General features: G+C 41.1%; 1 long non-coding RNA gene across 1 annotated transcript; it reads left to right on the forward strand.

Moving 5' to 3' along the window:
- The first annotated feature begins 4,669 nt into the window (after positions 1–4,669).
- On the forward strand, positions 4,670–5,710 carry LOC114434921 (uncharacterized). The gene is made up of 3 exons (XR_003670522.1): positions 4,670–5,051; positions 5,189–5,236; positions 5,678–5,710. It is a non-coding gene; the product is annotated as an uncharacterized LOC114434921 (long non-coding RNA).
- Positions 5,711–6,423: the final 713 nt, after the last annotated feature.

Consider the following 6,423-nt stretch of genomic DNA (forward strand, 5'->3'; position numbering starts at 1 on the left):
TTTTTAAAACGTGTGTGCAGAACTCATACGGCCCTCTGACTGCAGCGCGCAGTGCGCACACAGACAGACGGGTATTAAAGACGTTTCGCGGCAGAAACCGCAGTTTAAGTGAACATGCAGCGGAGGAGCAGGATTTGTTGCTACTATGCGGGTTTTGATAATTTGCTGTTGACCTGAATGAGTGATGATAACGAGCCGGTCATGTTCAGGGAGGGGGCGTGATGTGCTCGTAGCATCATAACAGACTGAACAGCAGGTCTGAGGACAGTGTTATCTGACCTGTGAGGTTCATCCATGAAGGCTGAGTCACTCTGAATGACAGCAGTCAGCTGGTTTTAAGGAGTTATAGAACATGGTTACATGACGAACGCCCATTTAAAAAGTATTGTTATTATCCTGCTATAGTGGAGCATTGTCTGCCAGTATGATGTCTGCATACAGCTAAACTGTAACAGACAGAATGAAGAGTCTGTCAGCTGGAGCTCAGCTTTAGAAAGAGAGGAGACAGAGGCAGAGAGGAAGAGAGGAAGAGGTGAGGAAGATGAGAGAAGAAGTACTGTAGCTGCATTAGAAACGTGAATCTCAATCACAGCTATTAAATAAATAAAGGTGTATATAATTTAAATAATTTTTAATTCCCATTGCCAGATAGATAAGTGAGGAGTGACAGCCAGAAAATACAGAGAGAAAGCAAACAGGGAAATGAAGAGTGCTGTAACTTTGAATCTTCATCATGGATTTCTGACAGGCAGACTTGTTGGATAGTTTGTCCATAATTTGAATGAGTACTATCGGTACATGTATTTGTTTATTTTTAGTTACCTGTGTTCATTAAACAAGGTCCAAAGTCAGTTTAGGATGATATGTTATTATTAAGCCCGTTCATATTTCCTAGAGATCAATTTTTGGACCTCAGTATTTCTAAAACTTTGGCTACAGCCCTGCGAGGCTGTCAGGTAAACAGTAGATGTAGCTGCAGATGATGAGAGAAGATGAAAAGAACTTCTGCGTTAGGATAGGTGTCAAGTTAAGGCCTGATCCATAACATATATGGACAGCATTTAAAAAACAAACTGCTGTGTGATGTGTGATGCGGTGCACCTAACTTTTGTGCCGGTGCACCCAAGAAAAAAGGTTAGGCGCACCGGTGCAACCAGTGCAAAAAGTTAGTCTAGAGCCCTGCTTCAGGTGACCAACAAGCAGGCTCCTGCTGGGCAGCTGATCTGGGGATGTCCTCCACAGATCACACTTCACATGGAGATTCACACAAAGATGATGTCAGCACACAGGTAATGCAGATTCTTTCTTTTATGGCTGTGGCTGTGTACTGTCTGGTATCTTTGTTTAGATGGGAAGGTGTTTGTATTGCTTTTCCTGGTAAACGTCTCAGACTCACACACTCTGTGTTTCTATTTTGGCCCTTATGGGGCCCCTGGGTGCAAAGTGATTTTCACATCAGCATCACAACATCACACACTCCTTGTTTTCCATGTTTCTCCCGTATGGATGTAATTAGAAGTTATTTTACATCAGTACTGAAAAACCTGACAGTGTCAAACTGTAAATTATAATAAGCATAATTCACCACTTCCCAGTCTGTTGTATGTCTAATGCTGTGTTTATACTGTAGTCCATTGCAATGTCTTATATTTGCTCCGAGACATCGCAGGCTCACACACTGTGTTTCTATTTGGCCCATGTGGGTCCTCCTGACCTCTTCATGATTTGGGATGTTCTCAACTTGTGGGGCCTCTCTCACGTCACACACAATTTTGATCTTTCTAGCTTTGTAGGGCCACTTTACACCAAGAACTTGTACTTTTGATTTTCCTTATGGAGCTCTTTTTTACGATAGTCCAAGTATTTTTACTCCTAAATGCATGGTAGTGTCAAATCTCAGATTATGTTAAGCTCAACTCCCAACTATCACATCTAATATCTACAGGGTATTTAGTATGTGATCCATTGCATCTCTGATACTGTTAAGGGACTTGCTCATAACTCTTGTAAAAGGCATGTTACCAGATTAATTGTAAGGCAAACGTGATATGAAAAGTTGCTTCCACACGAGCCATAGACCATGCATTAATTAGCTGTTTGGAGAACAGTTGTCTTATCACTTACCTTTTTCTACGTTCATTTTTAAGGTATATTCTTTTTTATTCATATTTAGGTTATGGTTTCCAAGTTTTCACTTGTGGAGTACTCTGATAGTGAGGATACAGATGAAGGCTGTGGCACAGACCACCCTTTGACTTCACACTGTAATGAAGTTGTTCAAAACAAAAGAATGACAGACATTTTGGTAAGCCTCAGATACATTAAATACATAATATTGACTAGAGAAGAATTTCAAAAACCTATGGATTTCCTTGATGTAAGGAAAGTCATGAACCACATCTGCATGTGTCTCTGTTTTGCAGAAAGATGCAGTGTCAGATGTTGCTAAATCTGTGTCTGACTCAGATAAGAGTGTTGTGCTTGAAACTGATGATGATTCAATAAAGATAGATTCAGTCTGCACTCATACAATGAAGCTGTTCCAAAGCTTAGGACAAAAAGTATTCTGGTATGTGTTAATGGCCATTTCTCACTTTTCCCAATGTAATATTTTTTATTACATTAAGAATGAAATGATTAAAAATATCTTGACAACTGTTTTGCAGATGGATGAAATGCCATGCTCCGATGCTCTCTATGATTCAAGTGATGATGACGATGCTCACCCTTCCACATCAAACTCTGAAATTGCTTCACAAAGGCCAAAGAGAACTTGTTGGCACCCGGTAGGCCTTTTCTTTCCCCCTTCATTTTATAATTAAAGCGGACCAACAGAACACACATGCTTTTACAATCTTTATATTTGTTCTGTAGTTTGTAAAAAGCATAGGCATGGTATTTTGTGAATGATACATGTTAGGATCTATATTGACTTTACTGTACTGTTCTGATTGATTCCTTTTAGGGTTTTAAGAAATTCTGATATTGCAGCATATAACTGAAATGTAGATAGGTTGTCATACATGACAAACTAAGTGGAGGCTCAGTTATTAACTTGAGTTTTCTTTTTCAAAAGTCTCTTGTAGAATCAGACAATACAAGCGGAGGTAGTGAAGAGGAGTATATCCACATTTCAGGGAGGGAAAGCACAGGACAGTGACAGCAGCATGAGTTGTCCATGGAAAAATAAGAAAAGGACAAAGTTGATTCTACAAGTCGGATGAGAACAAAGTCCTCCAGTCAGCCCCAGTGTGAGTCTAGGCAGTACGGAAATGATTGAAACAGAACCTGATTCCACACAAAGATTTCCTATTGTCACAGCAATGCTAATGAAGATGAAATGGTAGAAGAGCCATCCGTGTACGTTAATCCAGCTTTGAAAAAGAAGATGGTTCCAGAAGTTATAACAAGAAACATCACTGCTTCTACTGTGGACAACAGGTTCAAAAATGTCAAGACATTTAATTCGTAAACCCCACCATGAAAAGGTGGAAGTTGTCAAAGCTTTAAGTTTGCCAAAAAACTCAAAAGAAAGGCGACTCAATTAGATTATATCCGAAATCAGGCAACTTTGAGCATAACATGAAGTTTTGGCATCCCACAGAGGAAAAAATGATCCCATGGAAACAACCAAAGAAAAGATGAAAGGACAAGAATTTACACATTGTGTGTACTGCTATGGATTGTTCACAAAAAGAGTGATGTGGCGACATTTTCAGGTCTGCAAATTCAAGCCTAAGGGTAAATCATCACAAGGTAAAAACTAGAGTCCAGGCATTGTGTGCTTTTACTGAACCTGCTCCACTTGGACTTGGTGAAGCATAGTGGAGTTCTTAAGTGACATGAATCAAGACAATATTGCAGTTGCAATAAAGGAAGACCCATGCATTCTGGAGTATGGGTGCAGACTCTTTACCAAGAATGAGAGGGTAACTAGCCAACACCAGCATATTCGACAAAAGTTGAGAGAACTTGGCAGACTGCTACTGGAAGCAAAAAAGGTTGCACCTGTGAAGACTGTCAAAGACCTCATAAAACCTGAACAGTACAGTCATGTTGTCTCTGCTGCACGATCCCTGGCTGGGTTCAATGATAAAAACTGGCAAATTTCACCGTCCATCTCTTGCTCGCAAAGTTGGACACAGCTTGCGTTCTTTGGCCATGTTTATAAAGTCGGAAGGATTGAAGACAAAAGATAAACAAGCTGTCCAAGATGCTGATGAATTTGCACAGCTATACCAAGAAAGTTGGAAATTTGACATTGCAAGTCAAGCACTAACTCAACTTGACCAAACCAAGTGGAATTCTCCTCAACTCCTCCATTCACTCAGGATGTCCAGAATCTCCATTGCTTTTTATCAGAGAAACAGCAGCAACACTTGAATACCCTCACCGAAGAGCCTTCACCCTCAAACTGGAAAGACCTTGCTAAAGTGACCCTAGCACAAGTTATCCTCTTCAATCGCCGGAGAGCGGGTGAGCTATCCAGAACGCCTCTGTCTGTGTACTTGTCAAAGGACATGTCAGAAACGCATGATGATGTGAACTTGGCCCTTACAGCTCTTGAGCAGAAGCTTTGCAAACATTTTGTTCGGATAACCATTGTGGGAAAAAGAGGAAGGAAAGTTCCTGTTCTCCTCACTCCTCTCATGAGAGAATCACTAGATGCTCTGACTGAGAAGCGAGAAGAATGTGGAGTGCTGGATGAAAACAGATTATTTGCTTTGCCACAGTCTGTCCATTATCTCAGGGGTTCTGACTGCATAAGACAGTTGGTGAATGAATGTAATGGCATAAAGAATCCAAAAGCACTAACCTCAACAAAGCTCAGGAAACACATTGCCACCCTATCCACTGTTCTGAATCTCAAGACAACAGAACTTGACCAGTTAGCTGACTTTCTTGGGCATAACATCGAAGTCCACAGAACACACTACTGGCTTCCAGAGGGCACCCTCCAACTAGCAAAAATAAGCAAAGTTCTTCTTGCAATGGAACAGGGACGCCTGGGAGAATACAAAGGAAAGAGTCTGGATGAAATTCACCTTGATGTAAACAGTATACCTACTGTACTATATTTTGATACGTGAATGTTTTGATGTTGTCCATTTAACTGCTATCTAGGGTCAATATTTCAGAGTTGGACGTTTGTGTACTCTTGATTGATCTCTATCAATTACCATTTTAGAGACTGCTGACATGGAGAGGTGTTCACAAGAGGACGCAGAAGATATGGGTGAGGTTTTTAACTGGCTGTGAATTATTCATTTGATCTAAATACTGGACTGCCTGTGGATTTTGCTTGGCCTACTGATTGCAAGAAGTACTACTTATTACACGTTGCCAAGCATCTTTTTTGAATAGAAAGGTCTGAGTAGTATTTGCATGGTTTTATAATGTATTCCTACCAGTTCATGCAGCCCTTATAGCCTATGTTCACATAGAATTTTTATTTAGCACGCTACAGGAAGCCATAATGGCAAAATGGAGAAAGTTACCATGGACTGCACATTGTGCTACAAAAACTGTGTCGACTGTTCTAGACACATTTAAGTATAGTATAATATTTGGTTATGTGCTTTAATAGAATATTTTATTCCTTTCTACATAGCAAGTCTGAATACTCATTCCCTGTGGCACTCCAAATGTATTTGTAATGACTGTTTTATGCACCCAGATGCCAGTGAGGATCATGAGTTGGAAGCTGAGGACAAACATGACATCGCTGCAAGAAGGTACTTCCACATTGTTGTTTTTCAATCATCTTTAAAAGACACACATGCCATATATTAAAACAAATCTTTGATTATTGTGAATTGCTTGCTATCACATATGCTGCTTCAGTAACCTTTGCTGCATGCAGGCGCCAGTGTTCCACATGCACAGGGGTCAGAAGATGAGAGCACGGTGCCATCCCTGCTAGAATGTGCCTCCGCACCAAAGAGCCACAGTCGGAGGAAGGGGGGCACAAAGAGAGGTGAGCTTAGAGCAGTGATAAAACTACCCACTCCAGCTTTGTGTATTTATTATAATTAGTTATATTAACGAGTTCCTTAAATGGAGAGAAACCTTCTCCAAACTATGAATGACAGTGACCTATTAAAACGCTGCGGAGACTTTCTGTAGTTATTCATTTTTATTTACCCCTCCTGGACCCCCTGCAGTTCGCCTACAGAGCTAACAGATCTGTGGACGATGCTGTCAACCTGACCCTTCACTACATCCTGCAGCATCTGGACTCCCCGGGAACCAATGCTAGGATCCTGTTTGTGGACTTCAGCTCTGCTTTCAACACAATCCGCCCAGCTCTCCTCCAAGACAAGCTGTCCCTGCTGCATGTTCCAGACTCCATCTGCCGGTGGATCACTGACTTCCTGACAGACAGGAGACAGCATGTGAGGCTGGGGATGAATGTCTCGGACA

This window comes from Parambassis ranga, chromosome 4 (genome assembly GCF_900634625.1).
Source record: "Parambassis ranga chromosome 4, fParRan2.1, whole genome shotgun sequence".
Classification (NCBI taxonomy): Eukaryota; Metazoa; Chordata; class Actinopteri; family Ambassidae; genus Parambassis; species Parambassis ranga.